Here is a 27,940-nt window from a genome sequence, read left to right as displayed (position 1 = left end):
CGGAAGGAAGGAAGGAAGGAAGGAAGTGGCGGAAGGAAGGAAGGAAGGAAGGAAGGAAGGAAGGAAGGAAGGAAGGAAGGAAGGAAGGAAGGAAGGAAGGAAGGAAGGAAGGAAGGAAGGAAGGAAGGAAGGAAGGAAGGAAGGAAGGAAGGAAGGAAGGAAGGAAGGAAGGAAGGAAGGAAGGAAGGAAGGAAGCGGCGGAAGGAAGGGGCGGAAGGAAGGGGCGGAAGGGGCGGAAGGGGCGGAAGGAAGGAAGTGGCGGAAGGAAGTGGCGGAAGGAAGTGGCGGAAGGAAGTGGCAGAAGGAAGTGGCGGAAGGAAGGAAGGAAGGAAGTGGCGGAAGGAAGTGGCGGAAGGAAGGAAGTGGCGGAAGGAAGGAAGGAAGTGGCGGAAGGAAGGAAGTGGCGGAAGAAAGTGGCGGAAGGAAGGAAGTGGCGGAAGGAAGGAAGTGGCGGAAGGAAGTGGCGGAAGGAAGGAAGTGGCGGAAGGAAGGAAGTGGCGGAAGGAAGTGGCGGAAGGAAGTGGCGGAAGGAAGTGGCGGAAGGAAGTGGCGGAAGGAAGGAAGGAAGGAAGGAAGGAAGGAAGGAAGGAAGGAAGGAAGGAAGGAAGGAAGGAAGGAAGGAAGGAAGGAAGGAAGGAAGGAAGGAAGGAAGGAAGGAAGGAAGGAAGGAAGGAAGGAAGGAAGGAAGGAAGGAAGGAAGGAAGGAAGGAAGGAAACTTTCATAGTAGCAAGAGACATGATAAAAAGAAAAGGACTGATATGATGAAAAGAAAAGAATTCATTTAGGGAAGAAAAATAGAAAAGAAAACAATAAAAGAAACAGTCTTAGGAGGTGAAATAAAACTTGAGTCTTGAGTTCTACTGCGACTATTTTATCCTTTGTAGGACTTCTTTCTCTGAGGATGATCTGGCGATATCTACCTGTGCAAGGATCTTTGATAGTACACCTAAGGACCATGGGGGTGTTCAAGAGGATGGTTCAGAAAACAAGAGATGATTTGAGCAGTACTGGGTTTCAAAACAGATAGTACCTTGAGATGTTAATTAAGTTCATTTGGAAATATTGTGAAGAATACATAATATTTTCTGTTAGAACCATGCCTTGAATGTGATTCTTGGTGAATTCTTCTGGTGCACAAGTTGTGGACTTAGCTGGAGCTGTTTGCAGTCACCTGTAGCCGCCACTCTTCCATTTGCTGACATTTTCACTCACTCTTCAAGGCAGTGGGTAAATAAGCCTGTGAGATTTCTGTCTGACTTATGGGCATGTGGATGTGCACTGTGCCATGAAGAGCTATGGAAATGATGCCAGTGATGTTAAAATGTTGTAAGTACGTGATGTAGCACTGTAGCTCTGAGGGTTTAAAGCAATACAACATCTGCTGGATGATTTCATTGTCACCAACAACTGTCAGTGACAGTGGGAGGTGGCAGAGAAAAACCATCAGTCTGATTTACACTGAATTCCTCTTGCAAATGTTCCTATCTGTTTCCAAACAATTATTAGTTCTTTGCATTAGAGGTGACAATATTTTCTCTTCTGTGAAGACGAACACAGTGACTGCATCTTGTCTGCATCCCTTGTTCTGACAAAGGCAAAGTTTTACAGAAGCCTCAGTTGTCATTTTCCTTAAATTAATTGAATTTCTCTGGATCCTACATGGCATTGTCCTCCTGGGCTCCCCAGGCAAAAATCTCAGCACTCAGTTTTTCTTCAGCTGGAGATACTTTCTCACAAGATCCTTTGCTGAACCAAAGCTCAGCAGTTAGTTCTCCTATGTGTTGGAAATAATGTGTTGTCAATACCCTTGGGTTGGAATCACTTTCATGGGTCCAAGTTTTAATATTAGAAGGCATTGGGATAGGTAAGCCTGTTTAATGTAGCTGTTTTGCAAAAGCTATTTAGTGTTGAAACAGAGAAGCTATATTTTATTTAAAATTTTTGCAAAAACTTAATTTTTCACATTTTTTTAACATTCAAAAATTCCCTTTAAAGGGGCTTTGAAAGGCAAGCATTAAACTGGAAGAAAAACAACTTGCAATGGTAAAAATGTGGGATTTTTTTCCCCTTAGTATGGAAAATAAAACATGATAAAAAATTGTCTTTTTAAAAATCTGAAATAGATAGGTGCATCAAGTAGTTCTCGACTCCCACTTTTTCAGTCTACAAAATTACTGATATTGACTGCATTTAGTATATTTGTACAGAGTATGGGGTGTGAGATACACAAATGTACTTATGAAATGGATGGATAGGGCTGCTGCTGTGCTGTTTTATTGACTTATCATATACATAAGGACCCACAAATGTGTGTGGGTCCTTATGTATATGATAAGTGCCAGACAGCAGGATCAAGGGCCAAACTAGAAATTGAAATCTTAGTTCTTTTTTAATCATAGGTCAAAAACCAATTTTTTTCATACTATATTTATTTCATACTATATTTCATACTACTATTTTTTATATATTTCATACTATATTTACAATTAAAATAAATCTTGCCTTGTATGAAGCCATGTCCTCCTTTGACTGCATCTGAGCTTCTAGTGAAGAAAAATTACACTGAGCTTGTGTCACCCTGCAAGATGTTATCTTGGCATCAATTGCAGGGTCAAACAAGGGTTTATTGCAAGAAGAAGAAGAAGAAGAAGAAGAAGAAGAAGAAGAAGAAGAAGAAGAAGAAGAAGTAGTAGCTTTTACTACTGTCTGGGAGGTAAAATATTCCCATCACTCCAGGTTCCTTCAGGGGAGTGCTAGCCAGCATACATATGTTGTTCTCAGTTCTAAGTGGTGCAAAGACTGAAGGAAAAGCAAAACTGCTATGGGCCTCTATAATACACCTCAAACACACTGAAGCTCAGACAGATCTGCCAGTTTGAGAGATGTATTATTGAATACTGAAAACCCCAAAATAATAAATAAAAAGTATTCTAGGAAAACAACATATTCTGTTCTGCAAAAAGAATCTTTGATTTTTTTCTGAACTTGAAGCTATCTAGTAACCTGAACATTTCAAATAGTATTTCTGAAAGACAATTCTTAAAATGTAAAGCATATTTTAAACCATGAATTAATTTCTACTGAATTGTGACAGATTCTTCATTCTTGAAAAACATGGCATTAAAAATTATTATTTTTCCACAGAGAACATGCTTTTCCATAGAGAGATAATTCAGTCCTGAAAATCATGTGATCTGCCTTGTGCTTTTGGCCAGACTAGACTGTCACAGTGGCACACTGGGATTATTTATGGATGTATCTATGAGGAAATGCTCACAGAAGAATCAGTCACTCATTTTTGTTGAAGAATTTTTATTGATGACTGGGCTTTTTCCTTAGTGTGCCCCAAAATCAAATTCTAATTACCAACTTGTGGGGGTGAAGTGTAGAAAAGTCTGTCTTAATTTCCTCATGCAGATGTTTAGATGCAAGCTAGAGGGGTGGATGAGAGAGATGGGAAGCTGAGGGAAGGGCTCTCCCAGTCTCTTAGGTGCGATATTTTGTCATCAATGCCTCATGATGCTATGAAAAATGCTGGAAGCCTTGGCAGCTCCATCTGCAGTCACAACCACAAACAGCAGCACACGTCTTGTTTAAAGGATGAGAGAATGCTTTTTGCTGCTGTTTCAGCTTTGGCTAAGTGTTTGTTTCTCTGTTCTCTGGATAAAGTGACTGCTGAAGGAAGTGAGAAAGAGGCTGCAAGCAGAGCAAGGACTAGGAAAGGAATGCAGCGTTTAGCAGCTTCAAATTCTGTTCCTGACACCACCAACAAATTGAAATAGTGCAAAATCCTTAGTGTTGGTCCTGCTCTCTCACGTGCTACAGTTTGAGGAGAAGGGGCATTATGCAGCTTTTCTCCGCTCTGTGAGCAAAGAGGCACTAAGTCCTTTTCTTAGAAACAGTCTAAATTGGAAGACACCCACAAGGATCGAGTCCTGCTCTTGGCTCTGCACTGGGCAACCCTACCTCCACACTTTGGCTTATTTATAAATGTTTATGTAGGCTGTAGAGAAGTTTCTGGCTTTTTTAGTTACTGCAAAGTGCACCCAGGATGGTCTAAAATTTTGCTTTTCATGTTGGAGATGAAAAAGATCAATACAATTCCTTTTATTTTTCCTATACCTCAAAAATTTTGCCTCAACTGCTACTCTTGAATGCTTGTAGTATTTTTGTTTGAGAAATCCTTGCAATTAAGTCATAATTACTTTGTTAATGTTGATTTAAAGTCTTTTACAACCAGAGCAATTAAACTGTTGCTGTTTAAGGTGAATATATATGGCAGGAATTTATTTGTGCATATTCAGCAAGAGCTTGAGGATGAACCCAATGGAAAAATAAATAATGACAGTGTTCTGAAATCTCAAGGTGAAAAATGCTATGACTAAATTCATGATGATGCTGGTTCATATATTATCTCCTTTCTCTCCTGGAAAAAAAGCATGACATATTCACATTACATTATTTTTGCCTCCCCAGATGGCCCTTCTTAGGGAAATGGAAAATTTGCTTTTTCAAGAAATGATTGCAGGATTTATGTTTTGTTTGTTTTTCAAATTTTCAATGTTGTGGATAAAAGCAAAAATTCATACTCAGTGTTTCCATCTTTGAAATGCTGTATGGATAAATTAGTGGCCACACATAAACTTGCTTTTTTCCCCCCTCACTCACCTACAACACTTTCTCCCCAAAAAAGGTGAATAATTTGAATTAATAAGAAATTCCAAATAATATTTTCAAGTGTCCGTTGAACAAATATCTCTTTCAATGATTTGAACTAGACTTTAACTAAGAGAGTGAAGAAATAAAACAAGAAACTGTGAGAGGAAACAAATTAGCTATCCATCATCTGTATCAGTCTAGCTTTTATTAGAACTGTTTGAATTAATCTCTGCAATGACTTCAAATTTCTGATTTCATAAATTCTCTTAATGAGTCTTGGCACAATACTCCCTGATTGTGATCTCTTACACGGTGTCAGGCCATGCCATTACACTGAGAGTGCATGTGGCAGAGTTAGAGGGATATGTCACAACATCCTAAATGCTGTCTGTCCCTCTGTCCTTGGAAATCCACTCCTGAAACAACTACAGTGGTGAAGAAAGGCTCTAACAAACCAAAGATGCTTCTGAAACATCATCCTTGTTGTATCCTGGTGGAGTGGTACCCACTGATCCTTAGATTCTGCATTGAGAAAAAAGTCTTGTCTCAATGGATGGGGAAATGACTTAATTTAGATGTCATGCAAGGAGGCCCTGAAGGTGAAGATGGATTTCAGCCACACTGTATGCTTTAACCTGATAATATTTAAATAATTCCACCTTGTTATCTCCTATATATCTCAAGGAAGTTGAAGTCCTCTGCAGCTCAATTGCAAGGCAAGAATGAATACAGTTCATTTGTCAAAGTGTCACTGACTGATTTTATAATAACCTGTATAGTAGCCACAAGTTTCAGATTTATTTCTCTGGTGTGACAGTGAAAGCAGTTTTATTGCAGCTAAATTGACGCTGGAAACAAGCTCTGCCTTTCCCTTGCAGCATTCCTGTGGGCAGCAACAGGGCCATGGGAATCTTTGCAGGAAAATTTTAGTGCATGATAATAAACAATCATAAATTATCAGATGCCACCAGACAACCTGCTGGAAATGTAAGCCACAAAAAGAGACCCACACTCAAACCCAGGGATCAGCCTGTGTCCACATTTAGGCACACATACACGATATATAGGCACAGATAATATATATGCACAGATACACAATATATAGGCACACATACACAATATAGAGGCACACATACACAATATATAGGGACAGATACACAATATATAGGTCCAGATAATATATATGCACAGATACAGAATATATAGGCACAGATACACAATATTTAGGCACACATACACAATATTTAGGCACACATACACAATGTATAGTCACACATACACAATATATAGGCACAGATACACAGTATAGAGGCACACATACACAATATATAGGGACAGATACACAATATATAGGTCCAGATAATATATATGCACAGATACACAATATATAGGCACAGATACACAATATTTAGGCACACATACACAATGTATAGGCACAGATACACAATATGTAGGCACAGATACACAATATATAGACACACACGCAATGTATAGGCACAGATACACAATATATAGGCACACATGCACAATATATACAATATATAGGCACAGATACACAATATTTAGGCACAGATACACAATTTTTAGGCACAAATACACAATATTTAGGCACAGATACGCAATTTTTAGGCACAAATACACAGTATATAGGCACACATACACAATATATAGGCACACATGCACAATATATACAATATATAGGCACAGATTCACAATATGTAGGTACAGATGCACAATATATGGGCAGGCACACATACACAATATATAGGCATAGATACACAATATATAGGCACAGATACACAACATATAGGCACACATGCACCATATATAGGTAGACATACACAAAATATAGGCACAGATACACTATATATACAATATATAGGCTCAGATACACAATATATAAGCCCAGATACACAATATGTGGGCACACATATACACAAATACACAAATACACAATATGTAGACACAGATACACAATATATAGGCTCAGATACACAATATATAAGCCCAGATACACAATATATAGGCACACATAATATATAGGCACACATACACAGCATATAGGCACACACACAATATATAGGCACAGATAATATATAGGCACATATACACAATATATAGGCACATATACACGTGCTCCCAAGCTGTGTAAGGGCAAGCAAAGGTTTCCCTGTTTCACAGTAACTATAAATGTATGAAATCTTATTACTTACTCACTTCCAGGATTTAATATCCGCACAGGGAGGAGCCATTAGGCAAGTGCTGGACTTTATCATGTCAGTGTTATTAGAGGAAAACTTGTTAACATTTAGAGAGGATTTGAAAGGGGGTTATAGCATTGTATGGATTTGGCAATATCCTAAGGAGAGAGGGAAAGTAAGGAAGAGTTTAGAGAGCCCTTTCCAAGCAGGCTCTTGTAATTTATGATCTCCAGGAATATAGAAGAATGGTGTGAATGAGCTGGGACATCTCAATGTCTTTCATTTCCCCCGTGGCATGAGCCATTCCCAAGACAAGTGTACCTGTAATTATTTCACTTGCTTTCGCACCAGGGTTGTTTATCAGGAAATATGTGTTTCCCATTCTTCCTGCAGTTAGTGGAAAGAAGATACTCCTATTGACTTTGTGACATTTAGCACACTCAGTTTAAAAGAGATGTTTTATTTTCTTTTCAAGTGCCTTCTTTGTTAGCTTCATACTTTTGAGACTATCCACAGAGTAACAGCATGATGATTGTTTTCTAACATCCTCTTGAAGTTTCATTAGATTTTGTTGGATCTTGTAATAAGCTAGGAGAAGTCTTTGGGAACCATGAGTAGAAGTACATTTATTTTGTTAAACTTTATTTTCCTTTCCTCTGTTGCCTAGGGCTAATATTTGTTTTGTGTGACACTTTGTAAATGCATTAAAAGACTGTGGACATACATAGAGGGAGGTGACTGCATTTAATCAGTGACTGACTGCATCCAAAGAACAGTATTTGAGTTCTCCTTCATACCACCTGTAAAGGAAAAAAGAAAGCTAGGGAAGAAGGTGGTGGTGGCTTCAATATTCCTAATAAACCTGCAAAGGAATTATTGCTTCCATCAGCCTCAGTGTTGACAGAGTAGATGGGTTGTAGCAGCCCAGTCTCTGTCTTGTACTGGGGCAGAAAATGGCCATGTCTGAAATGGAGGAATTGTGCAGGGCAGCCTGAGTAGCTCACACCTATGTGGTGTTTGTCTACAGAAAGTCATCTGCTCACAGTGCTTTCCTATGAAATGCCTGTATTTCCAATGGAAAATAGCTCAGGTTTATAATCTCAGTTTATCAGTTTCCCTCTCACAGGTGTGGAGAGAAAATGCAAGGCAAGGCAGAATCAGGAACCATGCCTGGGATCCACAACATAAAATTAAACAATTGAATCAAAGTTTCTATGCCCCTACATTCCATTTCAGCCAGTAAGTTGAAAAAATATAGAAAAAAAATTTCTTTACAGTAGCTTCTACCTTGCTGTTTGGGTTTTGTGATCAGAACAGAGCTGAGAACGCAAGGACAGGATCAAAGACCTTTTCTGCTTCTCACACTGCCTGTCGGTGAGGAGGTAGAGGAAGGTGGGTAGGATCGCAGTGGGGACAGCTGACCATGGGAGAATATTCCATGCCATATGATGTTGTGTTTAGAAATTAAATCTGGGGGAAGAAATGAGGATGGGGTGTTCAGGGTGATGGTGTTACCTTCCCTAACTGCTTAGGTGTGAAGGAGGTCTGCTTTCCTGGCCATGGCTAAACACTTGCCTGCAGATGGGAAGTAGTGGATGAAGTCCTAAATTTGCTTTGTTTAGATGTGCAACTTTTGCTTAACCAAGTGAACTGTCTTTATCCCAGCCAACAAGGTTTCTCATTTTTACTCCTGGGATTTTTTCCCTATCCCACTTGGGGTGTGAGGCAGCAGCTGTGTGGGGCTGAGCTCTCCTCAAGGGTTAGCAGGCAGGAATCCTTTGTGGTGTGTGCCCAGTGTAGTACCCCAGTACTTCTGCCAGTAAAATGTGTCTTTTTGGGCTTAGTGTTACTGTTTTGAAGCAGAATTTATTTACAGCAGTTCAAAAAGGACACAAAAAGTTCTTTTTAATATGTGGCAATAATAATTATATCTACCCAATATAGACTTAGGTGCATGTTCAGTCTAAAACAGAGGTAAATAACTCCTGTTTTTCCAGGTTATGAGTCCTTTTTGAGTGTGCTGGAGGAAACTGGAAGTTGAAGCATTCTCTGCCCTTACTCTGAATTACCTGGGGCTCTCAGCCCCTCAATGTAAATGTATGTACCTTGCTGATTGACTGTCAGTTATTAATTGATAAAGAGCTGACTTCTTACCCAAAACTGAGCTTCTGAAATTTTCATGATTGCTTAATGGAAGGGACCAAAGAAAAGCCAGCCAAGACCTGTGGGCTATTTGGAATTTGAATATGAATAATTTTTCATTCACAATTGAATTCACGCAATGCACTCTGCATGGAGAGCAAAATCACATGTTGTTCCTCCCCAAAATAGTTTTTACACGGCTTGGGGGCAGACAGTTTTTGTTTTTTGGTTGTGTAAACTTAGGACAATAAAAGCCCCAAGGGATCCTAGAGGGGACATGGCTTGGATACTTTGTGCTCACTAATTCCAAGTGAAATGTCATAGCTGCTGATTAGAAGCATTCACTGAGTTAGCAAGTTGTTTTAACAAGTTTGTGCTATTTCTGTCTGTGTTTTTCTTGTATTTGAAAATTCAAAGCCTCACTAAAGCAGAATATAAAGCATTATTTTAATGATTTGTAAATACATAGGAATATATGCTATTTGAGATATATCTTCCAGAGCAGAGTAGTTTTTGTTTATGTGTTGTTTTTTTCTTGCAGGATCCTGAAGATTTGCCAAGATGGCACATCAGACTGAGCAGACTTCTGGTCAAAGAGAATGTGTTCATTAGTAAAGCCATCAATGAATACTAAGCCTTTTGGTAAGTCCTTCTAAAGGGCAGTGTAGGAAATATGTGGAAATCATTATGGATGGAAGATAAAAATGGTGACAGTAATTTTACATAAATGGGACACAATAGTGGCCACTTATTGCCAGAATAACTTACTGTATTAGGAAGTTAAATAACTGGGACACTTTATGGACACAGGTCAGAAGAGTTTAGTCTGTTCAAAAAGCAGCTGATCTAAATTTTATAACTTGCCTCAATTAAGATAAAAGAGTACTCTGATATTCTGCCACCTTAAATAAGATATTTATTGATATAAGTTTATGCAAATAATAAAAATAAAAGAAAGACCACCATGGAGAAAATGCTGCCCTTCCATTAATCCAATGCTCATTCAGCAGAGGAACAGATTCTCATCTTTTAATAGCTTAAAAATACCTTTGTGACTCCAGCTCAAGAATTTAAGTTGCTTGGGTAAGGTTTCTGCCCTAGTAAATTAAATTCTTTAGAAAGAATCTTTACATTTGCATTGTATAATCTTTCATATCACATGCACTTTCCAGTGTAATTGTTGGCTGCAAACCCTTTATATCTCTGTGAGACAGGATATGGATGAGGTACTATTTACTTATTTAGTCACTGCATTGCAGTTTCAAACAAAAATTCTTTTTATCTCTTACAGTTGCTTGGGGTGGGTTACTTGAACTCTCTTGGTTCTCAGCTAATGTCAACATGTGGGAGAAACAGAACCTGTCTGGTTCATGCTCTTTTTTGCTCAGAAGTTAATTCTGCTGCGTGTGCAAGGAATGTGCAGGGCTGCCAAATGGATAACCCTGTGGAGACTGACATTACAGCTTGCTGTGGGGTGCTTGTGCCTGGGATGAAGCAAATTCCAGAGCAGCAGGGACCTGAACATCTCTGAGCACAATCTCTCTGATTTCACCGAGTGTCTCACAGAGTTCTGGCCTTTCATCCAATGCAGAATGAAAACAAGGTATTTTCTAAAAATGGAATCCCTGTTTGATATTAATCTAGTCCCAACATATTCCACTGATCAGGAGAGCATTGCTGGAGGAAATGAACTACCTCAAGGCTGGATTCCACCCCCTTCTTAGCTCAGTCTTGCCAGTAATTTATGTAGTGCTTAGAAAGAGCAGCCAGGCATTACTTTAAATGGAGGGAGACCTGCACTTGTATTCCTACTTAAAATACATCACATTTCTCCCTGAGCCATCACCTGCTTTCTGTGAAAGCTTGGAACAGGCTGTCTGAAGTAAACAGGGTTCATTGGCTCAGCTCAGCTGGAGTGCTCCTCTCCACAGACACCAGAACCACTGCAAGCTGCTCAGCTGCATGGCAGTGTATCCACTGCTCTGCTGCCACCCCACCTTTCACAACATTGCCAGTATTTTACCCACCTTTTGTATTCAGCCTGACTCACACACTGCAGCATTGTGAATACCAGTTTTGGGGGTTGTTTGTAAAAGAGTCCAAAAGAAGTACCTCAGTAAAAAAAAGAAAAAAATAATCTCATTTTACATTTTTATCTGTTTTAGGAGCTGAAAATTGAGGAGGAAAAAGGGATGTTAGACTTGAGTTTAACACACTTTGCTTTTTCCCAGAATATGATGCTAGCCTTTGAAGATTTTCTTCCTTTGGGGATTGTGTCTTCCCCCTTCCTCAGGAGCCTGGATCAGAGCTGTTTGCCCTTGAAGGCTGCTTCTGGTTAAGAGGAGTTGTCCTCCCACGCTCTCCAGAGCTGCTCCTGCTGAGGATGAGCGAATTAAAAAACCAAAAGCGCTGTGAATGTCAGAAATATTATTTTCCTTGTGATAGTTTAATGAGGTTACAGCTTATGGTAATCAAGAAATTCCCCACTCTGCGAAAGAGAAGGTTTTTTGCTAATCTGCTGTGCTGCTGATTGTTTTGCAGAAATGATGTTGTGCCTGTGCAGCTGCAGCCTCAGCCTGTTGCCCCTCACTGCTGGGCAGGGGGTGCAGGGCTGGGCTTGTGAAAGGGGGGAGAGAAAGTCACCCCTGTTTGGTACAATCTGTACAGGTGTCTCTTATAGGCACTTCATCAAAGGTCTTGCCTCTGACCATCACCTCAGGGCAGGTACAGCTCTCTGTGTGTTCTCTTTGCATGTGCAGTGGGTTGTGAGACCAATAGCAAATCACCCCCCTTTGAAAGAAGCAATTCTATCTAGTGAAAATCTTCCTGTTGAAATAAAATTTTATGGGTATATTAGCTTTCTCCCTTAAATATTGCTTTCATTAAAGCTATCTGTTTTCCCTGGGAATTTTATTTGCATGTATTAAGAAACGTGTAAAGCCAAGAGACAGAGCTTTCACTACAGTTAAAAAGGAAGAGGGTTGAGAAGGCTGAATAGAAATATTTCAATCGTGAGATTTAAAAAAACAAATCCCAAATATCATCACTTTAAAATTTGATCTCTAAAACTAACCAGGAACATATTTAAGAGAAAAGTGTAACAGTTTAACCAGTAGAGATTGAGATAGCCTGGATTAACCTGCAATCACAACCCTTGTGTACATTGGAAACACTGTCTTGTTTACTCACAGTGTGCTTTCCCATGCAGGGATAAACCTGCTCCTTCTGGCTGGGCTCTCTTGGCCCTGAAATTCTGTTGGCTTAGGGGAGATGAACAAAAGGCAGAGGAGAAAACACAGCTTGTTACTAGCTGGCAAAAATGAACTTTGGAGAAGGCTGCATTTCCAGGAAAAACTTTTTGGGTGTCTATAAGCAAAAAACACCCCAAACACTGAAAGTTACTGTCTTCTGAAATGGAGGGATAATTCAGGAGTCAGCAGCACAATAAATGTTTCAGGGATTGCTCTCTTGAGGGATGGAGTTTGCTTTTTGGGAAAAGACGTGGTGTGAGTAAGGGTCCTGTGCATTTAGAGACAAGTAGGAAAAAGGGACGCTGATGAGAGTCCTTCAAGCTGACAAATTACAAGTGTTCTACTGTGTCACAGAATCACAGAATATTCTGTGTTGAAAGGCACCCACAAGGTTCATCAAGCCCAGATCTGCAGGGAATGGCCCACCCAGGAATCAATGCCACAACCTTGGTGCTGTTAGCACCATGCTCTGACAAAATGAGCCAGGGGGATTCTGTACCGAAAAGAGAAACTCTACAGAGACCTGCATGCACAAGGTGTAATCCTAAAAGACTGCTCATGTACACCCTTGAAAAGCTGCACTGTATAGAGAGGAAATTGTGACTAGAACTTCATAAAGTACATGCCAAACAGAAGAGATTCCTTTGTACACCCATGTGACCTGGGGTGTACAAAGGAATCTCTTGCTCTATATTAGCAACAAGTACTGCACAAGTTGGACAATCATAAAAAAATCCACACCAAACTTAAAATGCTAATATGTGCTTGAGACAAATAAGAACCTGGCTCTCATGTGATTTGGGGCATACAACAGCTGAAAAATGCCTTTACCTAAAAGAATTGTTTAGGACTTGGTGTGCTATGTGCCTATAGGCACACATTCTTTCTCTATGCCTGAGGCACAGTAATTATATCTGTATTTTGGGAAAACATAGGCAGACCCTCCTTTCAGACATAAAAAATCTCCTGTCTGGACTGCTTTTTGTTTCTTGTCACAGAGAGAGGGAGAAGGCTGGGACTCCTTTCAAAACTGCCTGCCCGTGTGAGGAACTGAAGCTGCAGGAGGAAAGAATGGTATTAATGCCAAGTTCCAGAGCAAAAGAGGACTTTAGAAGATGTGGGATGCTCCACATTTCTCAGAGGCCTGGTTTTCCTGAGTGGAAAAGATAAGAGGTAGGTGATTAAAAATAGAAATCTTCATGGCGATTTTGGGAGCTGCCTTTTGATATGCAGGTAAGGGCAAATCTCCCTGGGTCTCCCTGGGTTTCCTGGTGACATTCCTGATCCCCTTGCACAGTTCCCTCAGCCACAGCAGCTGTGGAAGCCTTGTCTCCAGCTGGAAGGATGAGGTGTGGGGGAACTTTCCAAAGCTGCACGTTGGTGATGGCACAGGGGGCTCAGCTGAACAGCTAACACATTTTTTTTAATACAGCTAAATGCAAGGTTGTTCATCTAGGAATGAAAATTTTAGGCTTTACCTAAGTAAGATAAAGGCTGTGTTTAGAAATCATGATTGAGATAAAGGGCTGAAGCATCAGGGTGAATAATCTTTGCAACATGAGCTCTGAGCAAGATAAGAGCCTGAGCAGTCCTTGATTGTGCATATAAAGATCAGCCACAAGCAGAGCCACTGCTACCACCACGTGCTCCAAGACTGGACACAGCTTTTAGAGCATGGCTGGTATTGGCTCAATCCCTTGTGTCACTGTGATATTTTATGAAAAATCCCTTTGCCAGGATCTTTTCTCCTGAGAAGCTGGGAAGCTTCAGCTTCTCCATGTTTTGCTACTTTGGAATGTGATGTGGAGAATTGTTTACCCAGCATGTGAATTGTTTTTAACTAATGGCCAGTCACAGCCAGCTGTGTCAGACTCTCTGAGTCTGTCATGAGATTTTATCATTCTTTGCTAGCCTTCTGATGTTTCCTTTCTCTTTCTTTAGTATAGTTTTAGCATATAATTTTCTTTTAATATCATAATATCATATCATATCATATCATATCATATCATATCATATCATATCATAATATATCAGCCTTCTGAAACATGGAGTCAAGATTCTCATCTCTTTCCTCACCCTGGGGACCCTCAAACACCGCCACACCCTTGGATTACCAGAATTAAATATTTGAGATCCCTGCTTTGAACTTGAACATATCAGCCACATTCCTAGAAAATATTTGAATTGTTGACCTAATTCTGAAGCAGTTTGGCTAGCTCCTGTAAATCCATGTGTTTCCATGGAAAGCTTTGTTTTTCATTGAGAAAGGTGTTTCAAATAAAACAGTGTTCCCAGTCAGCTGTGTTTCCTATTTTTAAAAGCATATTGACAAACTGAGAAGTCTAGGAAAGAGCTACAAGGAGTACTGGAGTCCTGGAAAATCTTTTTTACTGTAAAATGTCTTTTTCATTTATCTTTAAGGGTAAATGGTGCCTGTTCACTGTAGATAAGTGCCTCTGAGAAGAGCAGATTTACTAGGAGACAACATTTTAACCTTCTGAAAGTATAAAAATCTACAAATGGCTCTCATGGCTGGGAGTTGAAGCTACTCAAATTCAGAACAGAAATCAATGGTAAATGTTTAAGCTAAGGATACTCAGTCACTGAAGCATTTTTAAGAGAAATTTATTATACCTGCCAGCAAAGCTATCACTAAACCGGGATTATTTTTAAAATGTCTCAGGATTCAGCAGAAAGTTTTTCTATAAAACCAGTTGTAATTTAATTCAGGCGGAATTTCTGAACTTGCAGTAGGAATCTCTGGATGGTAACTCATGGTATCTCCTCTGCAGAAAGTCAGGGTAGATGACTATTGAAATTAAGGTTTTGCAAATATTTTCTGCCTCATAAGGTAATCTAAAATTAATGATAATAAAAACTACTAGGTCAACAAAATGTTTTCTCACAAAATATTCTGTTAAAATCTACTGAAATGAAACAAGGCTTGTTTTTTTATTCCTTTCTTTAATTTTTCCACTTACTAAACTATAATGTAGGTAATTTTTCAAATATATTACTTTCTTTTTTACATTTTCCTTAAAATAGTTCATTATTGATTTAAATTTTTTACTTTCTTTTTTCCCCATGTATAATTTTTGAGAAAAAGTTGACAAATAGCTCTGCTTGACTCAAATATGTATTTTATTTATCCCACCACTAAAAGAAACTATGCCTTATCATCTGAGCTCAAATTTTTGTTAGGAATTTAAGAAAAGAATCTGAACTACATTCTGGTACATTTCCCCACACTGAAGGGCATGCAAGCCCTGGGTTGACGTGTCTCTTTTTTCGCTTGAAGATTTGTTGAGTAGCAGTCTAAGTTCTAGAGAGATGACAGAAAAAAAGTTGCAGATTCTTGTTTATATGGATATTCAGTAGTTATGGTTAATAAAGAGTAGCAAATTGCCATGATAAAGGCAGATATGTAGTTGATGAAGGCTAATTAATATCAGACCACCTCATTGCTAAATAGGGTTATAGCTGGCTAAAAGAGAACACAAATGCTGAATTTCACCAGTACTAGTGATGATTTCAGCACAGGAAATAGATTATCCTGCACAGTTTCACTCTTTTTCTAGTGAGAAATTTATAATTGTATTAAAAGGGAGAATTTTATAATTTTATTTTAAGCTCCCCATACTCATGAATGTTTCCACAGAGATGAAAGGCAAAGGTTATGAGAAGATTTTAACCATAAATATTGATGATTTGCTTTCAAAATATTTTTTTTTCTTTGTTTCCTACTAAGCATGGCACAGATGAGGAAAGCTCCCAGGGATATGTAGAAGTTGTGCACCAAAAAACAGAGAGATGGCATTCTGGAGTGGCATCCCTCATGCTTTCTTACTGTGTGGTGAATCCAACGCGCTGTTAAAAATGCAGTTCCTTGAACACTCCTTCACTTAGTGTAAAATGAGGAGCTTGCAAATGGATTAAGTTTCAAAGAAGGTTCAGTATGTGCTTTTGATTGTCTGAGTGTCTGTTTGAATCACTTCATTTCTACAAGAAATAGTGACAACTAAAAAATATCTCAGCTGGACGACTGCAGTAATCACATTTTATTACTTTCTAAAATTTTCATGTTGGGACTTCAGAAGAGAAAAAGGGTTTAGAATCCACCTTCATTTGTGTTGGCATCTCATTACAGACAGTCCTAAAAAGGAACAGGTTTCCAATAACTCTGAAGCTTAGTTTCAAGGAAGATTCCTGCCTACAAGGAAATGGGGTCATGTTTAAATGCAGCCTCTTTCACAGTGAGAGCATCACCACTGGAATCTCCAGGATTTCAGAAGCCTGTGGCCCTGAGAACAAGGCAGAAGTCTTTCCTGAAGGTGAAAATTCAGTTAGAAGGAGAGGAGAGAGGAAGGGCAGGGCTGGGGAGGGTTGGGTGTGATTAAGAGCTCAATTTTTATTCAAGAAATACTGCTGAGTGATTTATCATCTCAGCTCCCAGACCTATTTTTGTGTAATTCTGATTAGTCTGTGTTGTGTTGGTGGTCAGCTGTTGGATCAGGTTACAGAACTGCATTTGTGTCCTGGTTTCAGCCAAGGCAGAGTTCATTTCTTCTCCTTACAGTGCTGTGTTTTGGATTCTGAATGCCAGTGGTGCTGATAGCACATTGATGTTTTGGAGTTTTTGCTAAGTCGTGTTTATGCTAAATCAAGGACTTTTTTTTCCCCTTTGTCATGCTCTGCTCATGAGGAGCTGCACAAGAGAAACTGGCAGGGAGCACAGGAGGCACAGGTGACCCAAAGTGACCAGAGGGATATTCCATACCACAGAATGCCATGCCCAGTGTATAAACTGGGGGGAGTTACCCAGGAGGGTGGCTGATCTGGGCTGGGGAAGGAGGGCAACAAGGCTGGTGAGGGGCTTGGAAAACAAACACTGTGAGGAACTACTGAGGGAGCTAGGGGTGTTTAGCTGGAGAAGAAGAGATTCAGAGGCGACTTTATCACTCTTCACAATTTCCTGAAAGGAAGTTTGTCCTAGATTGCAGGGCAATGTGAATTCTATTTGCCATCTGTTAGAGGTGGGGCAGTTACCTTCTATTCATTGGGCAGTTTTCCTTATCTCTTCCATAAACCAATCCTCCCTCCAGGGAGATATCTTCTGTTAGGTTATGTAATTTTATCAGTCATGCAGTGACAGTCAATGGGCCATTGAGTGTCACTGCATGACGGATAAAATTACAGCATCCCATTGGGAGATGCTCCGCCCAGGGGGAGGAGCCAAGCATTCCTAATTGGATATAATCTGATATCTTGGGGCAGCAGAGCAGCTTCTCCACTGGATTTCCCAGAGGAGCAGCTGCCTCTTCCACTGGATCTTCAGAAGAAGACTCCACCCTTCTACAGGATCCCTGCTCCAACAGAACCACACCTGGCACTCCAGGAGGGCTGCAGCCAAAATTCCAATTGGACTGCTACCAACATGCTGACCAACAGGGTGTCAGGTTGTGTTCTGACTCTGTCAGTGTTGTTTTGATTTACTGCATTGTTTATTTTATTTGGTTTTCTTCCCTAATAAAGAACTGTTATTCCTGGTCCCATATTTTTGCCTGGGAGCCCCTTAATTTCAGATTTATAATAATTCAGAGGGAGGGGGTTTACATTTTCCGTTTCAGGGGAGGCTTCCACCTTCCTTAACAGACGCCTGTCTTTCTGAACCAAAACAAGGTTGTGGTCAGGTGGGATTGGTCTCTTTCTCCAGGCAGCATCTGACAGAACCAGAGGACACAGTCCCAAGCTGCATCAAGAAAAATATAGGTTAGATATTAGGAGAAAGTTTTTTACAGAAAGAGCGATAAAGTTCTGGAATGGCCTGCCTGGAGAGGTGGTGGAGTCACCATCCCTGGATGTGTTTAAACGAGACTGGATGTGGCACTGGTGCCATGGTTTAGTTGAGATGTTGGGGCATGGGTTGGACTGAAAATCTCCCTTTGTAAGGAGCTGGGCGCCTTGGAGAGGAGGACCTGAGAGCTGCTTGCTGGGAAGGAGCTGGTTTTTTTGGTTAACTGGAGGCAGTGAAGAATAAAAGAGGGCTTGAGAAGACTGAACCCTTTCCTCTAGTTTGTATTTCTAGGTACAATTTTTTTCCAGCTTGCTGCCAGTTTCTTAGACTTGAAACAATACTTTAGTGGCCCGGGAATCCTTGGTTTATATCTCTGTCATGTCCAAGAATGCTGAAATATCCATTTCCATTGAATTAATAAGAGCAGCAGATTCAGGAAAAATTTTGGGTTTGGTTTATTTGGGTTTTTTTTTTGTGTTTGGTTTTTTTTGTTTGTTTGTTTCTTTGTTTGTTTTGTTTCTATGTGTGGGGTTTTTTTGTTCATTTGTTTTTGGAGTTTTTTGGTTTTTTGTTTTTTGGTTATTTTATGCTCAACAGAGTGGCCACCTTTCAGTTTAGAGCACTGGTAAAAAAAAAAATAGGGGGAAAGTCAGTGCTCACAGTTGTCCCTGGCAATATCTGAAGCCCCCACAGGCATCTTCTGCCACAGCTGAGTCTCCTAACAGCAGGTACCCAGCAGGTAAGGAGTCATTCTTTTGTTTCACACTTGTAGTTCTTAAAAAGTAGGAAAAGTTCAGCCAGGAGATATGAGGAGGCATGGCTGACAGCCCCTGCTGACTGCAGGACTGGGAGAAGAGCTGGGAAAAAAGTGAAAACTCATGTATAAGAACAGATGAATAATTGAAACAAAAGCAAAATATGATACAAATAATACCAGTTATAACAATGTGGCATTCACATTCTCCAGAAAAATCCTTTTGCCCAGGATTTTCTCCTGGGAAGCTGAGAAGCCTCAAAGAAAAATGAAAACAATAATTATCTGATTTGCTTCTCCTGTGTTTTGTTCCTTTGGAATGTATTTGGAGATTGTTCACCCACAGGTGATTGTTTCATTGGATTCTGCTGTGAGTTGTTTTCTCTCATTGGCCAATCAATGCCAAGTTGTGTCAGGACTCTGGAGAGAGTCACGAGTTTTCATTATTTTTTTTTAGCCTTCTGTCTGTATCCTTTCTGTATTATTTAGTATAGTTTAGTTTAGTATTCTTTAATATAATATAGCACCATAGAATAATAAATTAGCCTTACTGAGAACATGGAGTCAGATTCATCATTCCTTCCTGCCATGGGGCACCCTGCAAATAAACTAAATTATTAGCATATAACATTGCTAATAATTCTAGTGAAAAGGAGAGAGAGGGAAATAAAACCCAAGAAAGGCACAATTCAAGTGATCACCACCTGGTGCCTGGCCTGTCCCTGGGCATGGATGGCCACCCCTAGCCAGTTTGCCCCTAGTTCATGTACTGAGCAGGATGTTCTGAGCTGTGGAACATCCCTTTGGTTATTTCGGGTCAGCTCTCCTGGATTTGATCCCCTCCAGCTTTTCTGCACCTGCTTTCTGAAAAGTCCTCGAGTTTGGATAAACACTACTTAGCAACAACTTAAACATCAATGTGTTAACAACCTTATTCTCATACTAAATCCAAATCACAGCACTGTAACAGCTCCTGAGAAGAATATTAACTCTTTCCTGGCTGAAACCAGGATGGACATGCAGAACAATATTTGTTTATGAGTTTTTGAATCCCAGCAGATCTTGTGGATGAGCAGAGACCCTCCATGGTCAGCACTCTGCAGGCAGAGGCAGCTCTAGCAACGCAGCTGCAAGGCTTTAGGCACTGGGGATGTTTTACCAGCTCTCTACTTATTCCCCTACCTCTGCTCCTGTCACTGCACAGGGAGTCTTGCAAACCCAGAGTCCTTGCTCAGCTACCATGTAAGTTCTTCTTAGCTCATTTGTGTTTTCCTCTGACATTTTGTATGGCTGTTTCTGTGTCCTTATGGCTAAGAGCTTGGGTATGTGAGGAATGTTTTGTTGTCTTCCTGTGTTATAACTTTTGCTGAAACTTTTTGACTATTTGTTTCTTATGTCAGAAGAGTGGGCAGAGGGGAAATGAGACTATTGCTGACTTCCGCTGAAGATGTTAGCTTACTTTGTGTCCTTGCTGTGGTCTAGTGACCTGAAGTCAATCCCCTTTCTCTTCTGCTTTGTTCACTACAATCTCAGTATGAAGGATGTCATAAAGCCAGGATGGAAGTTGCTTTACACTACAGAACATAGCTAAAACTATGAAAAAACCCTTGTATGCTATTAGGAAAAACAACCAGGAAAAGAAGTCTCGTCTGGTTTTCTTTTCTGAACATAAATGTTATATCAACCCTTTTTTTGTTTGTTGGTTTGTTTTTTTCCACTGGTCTTAAAATCAGGTTTATTTCCGTTGTGTTTGCTACAATTGCCTTTTCCACATAGACCAACAGCAAGCTGTTAAATTAAGCAGTGAAAATGGGATAGCTCACTCAAGTTTCCTCATATTTCCCTTGGAAAGCACCCAATATTTTGGAGCTTTTTGACCAGCAAACAGGATTTTCTCCTGGGAGCAAAGACACAGATAATGTTTTCTGTGCTTTGTTCTCCATGTTCCTTTCAAGCTGTTCCAATTTCCTCTCCTATTCCCAAGGGCCACAGAGCAGCCAATGCAGGTAGCTGAGCACAGAGGGATCAGGGAATTTGGGGGCTCTGTGCAGCATCCATTCTGCAGCAGGCAGTGCCCACGAGGGGCCCCAACCCCACTGCAAATTCCTGATTAACACACAGCAGCATCTGACACCTGATGGCTTTGTGTGGGAGTTCCCAGCGAAACATCCTGATGTAATAACTTCTGCAATTGATGGCACCTCTTGGAGCCCTTCTGGTTGCTTTATTGATTGCAGGCTGGTGCTGAGAAAAACGCAGCTTGTGGGTGCTGGAGCTGTTTATTAGCCATTAATAACCACGTGGGTGGACAGCTGCATTGTGCTGATCAATGCACTGAGCTCTGCTCCTGAGGCAGGGGTACAGAGGATTTGGCACCCAGGCTGTGCAGGGAGAGAGGAGAGTTCCCTTCTTGACTACACACGTTCTTCTTGCCCTTGCTCAGCTGGCCTAAACTCTTACAGGAGTTGATCACTCCCAGGTGTTTGGAGAGGTGTTTGCGCCAGGCAGGAGAGACAGGCTGTGTGCTGATGCTGCACCACCTCCTCCCGGCTGAGGAATGGAACAGGACAAAAGCCCCCACACAGATTTTGTGTGCCTTTCACTGTTTCACTTTCAAATTTCTGAGGTTTAAAATAGCAGATTTTTCATTTGCTCTGCTCAAACCACACTCGCTGCACAATTACGTTGAATACAAATTTTAAATATTGAGAAATCTATTTGTACTGAGGAGACAGTAGTTGTTTATATTTCAGCTTCTGTGCTGATTTTGTGATATCTAGTATGTCAGCGTCCTGGCCTTCAGGTTTTTCAGTTGCACATCTGTGTATATGCTCATGAGGCAGACACACAAATGGTAGGGACATTGAAATAGTTTTCCAACTCATGGAAAACTAGGAAAATATTTTGTTTGTTTGTTCCAATCTTGGAACAAAAGCTTGTTTTTACAACTTTCCATGAAATGAGAAATCCTGAAAATGGCTTTCAATATTTTATGTTATACAGAGCATGAATTTCATTATTTATTACAGCATCATTTAGAAATGCATATAATAATCAAGCAAAACCATGACATACTCAAAGAATAAATGATGGAATTGTACTAGATTAAATTTTAATTTTGCTGAATTTTTCATTTCTAGTTTTGAATTGCTTTTCTGATGCTTATGTCACTACAAGTATAATACTACACCCACCCCTCCCTCCCCTTGCCACTTTCACTCTAGAATAATTTACTGACAAATTTATGGGTGAGATGTATTCACAAATGGTCACTGGGCTTGTATTTGCTCTGAAGACTATTTTTTAATTTATTTTCAGATAAGGTACTGACCTGATGAAAAACAGCAGGAATTAAAGATAAAACTCATAATGCTCTTTCTATAAATTCAGCATTTCCTCTAGGTTCTTCCTTTAAGTGCTTTGCCTTGGGGCAGCAGTACCCACTGACGTTAACATATTTTGTTATCAACAGGTTGGGATCACTCCTAGCCATGGAGAAATTGGAGGTGGCTTCACTGGCCTGGAGATGAGGGGAACTTTATCTCATTAGAAGGTAATCAGCACTGTCTCGGCCCCTGAGGAATTACTGTTCCATGATCAGGTCCATAACCTGATAGACAGAAAGGCCCTTGGAGGAGGTTTCCTGGAATAACAGGCAAAAGGCAATAGAGCAGGAAATAGGGTGTGCAATGGAAATTACTATAAACCAGAGAGTAAAAACCAGAGTCCCAAGGCTCCTTCTGGCAAGTTAACAGCCAAGGGTGTATTTTTTAATTCAGTATATTTATTGCTTATCCATCACAGTCACAGCCTGTGTCCAGCACAACAGGAAGAGCAGTGGGAAATTGAATCCAGATCAGTTATTTCCCCCTTCTATAAAAAAGGCAAACTTAGAGAGGAAGGGGTGGATGGAAATGGAAAAAGTGCATGTAAACTACTGCCTGTCCCTTCCTTTGGGTGATTGTCACATTGAGCCTTTGCAATCAGGTTCTCAGTTCCCTTTGTAAAGCTCCTCTCACTTCAGGTTAGTATTCATGTGTGGTGATGTTATTGTGAAGTGGCTTTGGGGTGATGTTATTGTGAAGTGGCTTTCCTGGCACCTTCAATGGGGTGCATCCTGATAGGGAGTGATGGAGAGGAGAAAACGTGATGGGGATGTCAGATCCTGTTAACAGAGCAGTCCTGCTCTGCCCTTTCCAGCTCCACTGCACCAGGCTGGAGCTTTCTGCCTTATTGCTTTGTTCTCTTCTCATGAAATGCCTTTGAGAGGGCTGAGAAGGGCAGGTCCATGCCAGCCATGACCATTGCACCCAGGGTAAGGAAAGAAGGCTGTTCTCCCATGCCCTCAGGAAACTTAGCTCAAAGGTGGCTCTGCTGTGCTCAAGGACATGCAGAACTTGCTGCTGTAAGGACCAAATGCTCTCCCAGAATAAAAGACCATAAGACCATAAGAACCAATCAGTTTTATTTTCTCCCCATATAGTCTGCACCTTTGCATAATGTATTTCTCTTCTTTCCTCCCCATCTCATTTTTTCCCAGCATAACACCAGTTATTATAATTATTGTGACAGCTGCATCTACAAAACCTATGAAACCCTGGGGCTGTGCACACATGGACTGAGAAGCATCTTGTCTGATGTAGCTGTTCAAAAGAGGATTGTCTTAGCCTGTCACCCTGGCTCTCCCCATCATCAGTATAGGCAGAAAAAACTGTATCCAAAGAGGCCTTCAACCCATTTAAATAAGGTTCCTTAAATAAGGGAAAATTATCTTTCTACATTGCCCCTAGGAGGGTGTCCTACTTTTGGCAGATGAAGGGTGACATGTCTCATCTTCATTTCTTGCTGTGGCTTCACAGCTCTTTGCAAACACCATTGACTTTCACTTTGCAGCCCTTTCCACCCTGAACTGTGTCTGCCAAGGGATTGACACATATTTTAGCTTGTATCTTTTAGAGTACATATTCCCCTTTGCCAGGCATTAGAGGAGCACCTCTGTAAGTGTTCATAAAAGCATAATCATGCTGATTGTGTGCTCTGGATTATGACCCAAGCATGCCCAGAACAAAAATCGTGGTCATTCTGTGACAGTGCTCACAGGGGTTCTTGGATGAGGCAAGAGACAAGAATGTTGACTCTGTGTTCAGAAGGCTTGATTTATTATTTTATGATATATATTACATTATAACTATACTAAAAAGAAATAGAAGGAAAGGTTTCCTCAGAAGCTAGCTAAGCTAAGAGTAGAAAAGAAAAGAATGATGACAAAAGGCAGCTCTCTCGGACTCTGTCTGAGATAGCTCAATCCTTGATTGGCCATTAATTATAAACATCCAAGATGGGCCAGTCACAGATGGACCTGTTGCATTCCACAGCAGCAGATAACCACTGTTTACATTTTGTTGCTGAAACTTCTCAGCTTCAGCAGGAAAAATCCTAAGAAAGGATTTGCACAAAAAGATGTCTGAGACATCATTCCTGTTCTCTATGCAATGCTATGGAAACCTGCTTATGTCTGTTCTAGCCTGGTGCATGCCTCTGGTTGGCCACTGCTCAAGGCTGTGCATAAGCCACAAAACTTATCCCTTTTTTTCCCTAGAGCATTTCAAACCCAGGAATTCCTTTGAAATCACAGAATAAGCTGAGTTGGAAGGGACCCTCAAGGATCATCGAGTCCAACTCCTGAGCTTGCACAGCACCATCCCCTAGAGCCGCACCATGTACCCAAAAGTATTGTCCAAATGCTTCCTGAGCTCTGGGGGGCTGGTGCTGTGACCACTGCCCTGGGCAGCCTGTTCCAGTGCCCAATCACACTCTGGATGAAGAATATTTTCCTGATATCCAACCCAAACCTCCTCTGACACAACTTCATGCCATTCCCTCGGGTCTTGTCACTGCTCACCGCAGAGCAGAGATCAGTGTCTCCCCTTCTCTTCCCCGTATGAGGAAGTTGTAACTGCAGTGAGGTCTCCCCTCAGTCTCCTCTTGCTTTACCCACACCTCCAAAAAAAAAAAAAAAAAAACCAAATCATCATTTTACAGCAGGAAAAAACTTTCACTGCAAAGAAAGTTCCCAACCAACTCCATTATTTTGTAGTTGTCTAGTTCATGTCTTCTCAGCATGAACAGAAGACTTCAACCCTCCCTTTTATAAAATGATGGTGACTTTTTTTCCATACAAGAAAATTACGTTCCTTGTAATGGAAAATATACTGATTAAAACGCTTGGAAACTTTTGGTTTATTTGTTTCTCATTTTAGAAAGACAGCATAACAAAATCTGGGATTTGATCTCCATATTTGATAAGTCTTGTTTATAGTTTCTGTGGAACATCCTGAACATCCACTATTTTAATAACTAAGCCTGTATACACCGAATTCTGCTCTCATCCTTATCTCTTGGCTACTGGCAGGAATGCTGAAGCCTAACCCTCCTGTTGAAAGATATTCAGCCTTGGCAGAAGCTTAGCTCTTCCTACCCAAAATGACAACCACAGAGTATCTTAATTTGTCCCAAATAGTGCAACTTTTACAGATTTTTTGCTCCTGGCACTGCTTGGTCTTCCCATCTGTAATGGGAGCTAAGGTAGGTCTGTGCTGGAGAGGTTTAACTGCTTTGACCTTGCTCCCTATTGTTTCATTAGGCTGCATTTTAGTAGGATGAATTTTGCAAAACCACAGATCCATTGTGTCTCTAGTTCCAGAAAATGATTTGGTGCAGCTGCCATTGGCAATGCTTCTGTTTATGAATATTGCTCCTGTGCCATACGGATTTAATAATCTCTGCTCAGCCCTGTTTATAAGTGTTTTTCAACTGCAGGCAAAATGATAGCAGTGATTATGGGGGGAGTCAGGGAAAACCTTTGGTTCCTAAATGAAATTAATTAACTCCTCAAAACCAGAGTTTTTTGAGGCATTCCTTCTTATCTCTTTTCCCTCTTACATTGCTTTGCATTTTTAAGCCAAAGGCTTTGATTTCATAGTGATTTATTTAGCATCTTTAGCAAGCTGTTAATGAGAGAGAGAAACCTGGAGAGGTAGGTGAGACTTGTCAGAGGCAGGAGAGGAAGAAAGGGACAGGGAGAGGGAGGAAGGACCAAAATAAGGAAGGAGAGGGTGGCAAGACAGAACAAAGATTGAGAACAGAAGGAAAGGGGTATTTTTGTCTCTCCAATTCTTGGATATCAGTCTTGCTGATTTTATTCTTCTCCCCCATTTTGTGTGTTGGCAGAAGTGAAGTTGGCAAGTTCCATGGAGAAGAAGGTGTCAATGTCCTGGTGCTGCCAAGTAGGTTCCCATGTCTAGATGGTGCATGCAATGCTTGGCAAAAGGCCAGAAACAGTGTAATGGATTTACTAAATAGCAGCATTTCTCTGTATTGATTTACTTAAGGTGCTCCCAGGACTCAGGGTGAAGTAGGTAGCAACACTTTACCTACATTTTTTCTGCTAAAAAATGGCCTCAAAGAGAAACACTTAATAAAGACACTTCTGGCCTGGTGGCTGTTATCTCAAAATGTCTCTCCAGAGGGGAAATGATGTACATTATTAAGTATTACATTAACTGCAAATATTACTGGCTGTACTTGAAGAGTGAGGTGGTAATTTTTATTGTGCTGAGCATGCTTCTACTCTTTTAAAGCAAAAGGTAACTTTGCTCGCAGCCTCGTGGTGAAACTGTGAGTGTGAGTGAATGGCTCAGGCGGGTAATCTGGCATATCCATGAATCTTTTCTACTGTGTACAATCAGTACTGGCAAAAAGAGTTTTCAAAATATGTGTGGGAAGACAAACAAAAGTTTAGCATCAGTGCTCTGAATTTACAGGTAGCCTTAGATATATGTTTCTGCAATGTGGATCTTAAATACATGTATAAACAAGAAATGTGCATGCTGAATATAGTTGTACCTTGGGAAAACAGATTTCAGGTACCTGCTTGTGTCTCTGTTGTAATTCTTACAAATAAATGTCTTTTGACCATCAAGATCTACCCCTTAAAATTTTCCCACCTTGCAGCCTTTCAGTAGAGGCCCTGCTCTGCAGGGTTCAAGGGGGCTTAGATACAGGACAAGCACAAGTAAATAAATATAACAAATCAATTTATCTGATTTCTCTGAGACAAAGGCAGGTGGAAAACTGGCTTTTCTAATTTTCATTGTGGAAAGGTGCAGGTGAAGAGGGATGGTGAAATGGCTGAAGGTGAGCTTGGGCTGAAGAAACAGTAGAGCAAATGGCAGAGGCAGAAAGTCTTTGGCAGAGAGGCTGAGACAGGTTTAAAGTCCTGTAAAGCTGTAAACAGTGAAGATCCTCAAATTTTAGAAAGGGAAAATTAGGAAAAGGAGGCCAACATAGGGCACTTTATTAAAATGTCTTTTTTGGAGCAGATGGACAAAAGTATCCTGACACAGACAGAGCTGATTGCACCATGCCCAAGAGATCCCCCCTTCAATCACTTGTCAAACTGATAGGCTGACTGTGCTCCAAAAACCAGATTTACCTGAGCAGCCATAGTCCCCAGTCACCACTACCACTGCATCCCTTTGCTGCTTCTGAGCCCTGTCTGCTTCTGAAGTGGGGGTGAAGCAGTGTCCTGGGACCCCGAGAAGCTGAATATGCACCTGATTTCTTTATTTCTTCTCCTAGATTATTTCTGAGCATGCCATGCAGACAGGTTTGCATTCATAAGGCAAAGGGAGTTCCACAAGTCCTTGGTTGTTAGTGGTGCCATGTCCCCTCAAAGTTAAAATTTTATTTTGCTTGAATATAACAGGACAGCTACAAAAGAATCTTCCCTATTCCTTTTCAATACTGGGATGACAGAAATATCTGGAGGAATGTTTTATTGGAGGTCCTTGTCAGAATGTTCAAGGGACATTGTGGTTAAAGTGACATCTTCTGAAGGAGGAACAAAGATGTGGACAAAACAAGAAAAGGTGAAGTTGTACTTGAGATCCTTCTTGAACTTCACATTTGCCAAGGAAGTCAGGGAAAATAAGCTTAGAAATTTTTTTCCTGATTACTACAGACATTCTCAGCCTGTGGCTACTGTAGGAAAACCATTTTTCTCCATCTATCACCATTACATTTCACAGAGTAGCTCAGTCAGTAGAAAAATTAAATAATCAGAGATACCACATACAA

At 40.5% G+C, this 27,940-nt stretch overlaps 1 long non-coding RNA gene across 8 annotated transcripts in view; it reads left to right on the top strand.

Annotated features, from left to right (window-relative positions):
* Nucleotides 1-27,940, top strand: part of LOC134417171 (uncharacterized) — a 59,972-nt gene that overhangs the window by 21,340 nt on the left and 10,692 nt on the right. For 5 of the 8 annotated variants that reach the window (XR_010027526.1, XR_010027521.1, XR_010027519.1 and 2 more), the window contains 5 exons: nt 2,611-2,714; nt 9,545-9,645; nt 13,253-13,427; nt 22,275-22,355; nt 26,033-26,088. This is a non-coding gene — a long non-coding RNA (uncharacterized LOC134417171). Of the gene's footprint in view, nt 1-2,610; nt 2,715-9,544; nt 9,646-13,252; nt 13,428-22,274; nt 22,356-26,032; nt 26,089-27,569; nt 27,939-27,940 lie in introns of those variants that run through there. The other 3 variants (XR_010027522.1, XR_010027523.1, XR_010027524.1) reach the window with 3 other exon arrangements.

The sequence above is a fragment of the Melospiza melodia genome, chromosome 4 (genome assembly GCF_035770615.1).
Source record: "Melospiza melodia melodia isolate bMelMel2 chromosome 4, bMelMel2.pri, whole genome shotgun sequence".
Taxonomy (NCBI): domain Eukaryota; kingdom Metazoa; phylum Chordata; class Aves; order Passeriformes; family Passerellidae; genus Melospiza; species Melospiza melodia.
This window is presented reverse-complemented; position numbering and strand designations above follow the sequence as displayed.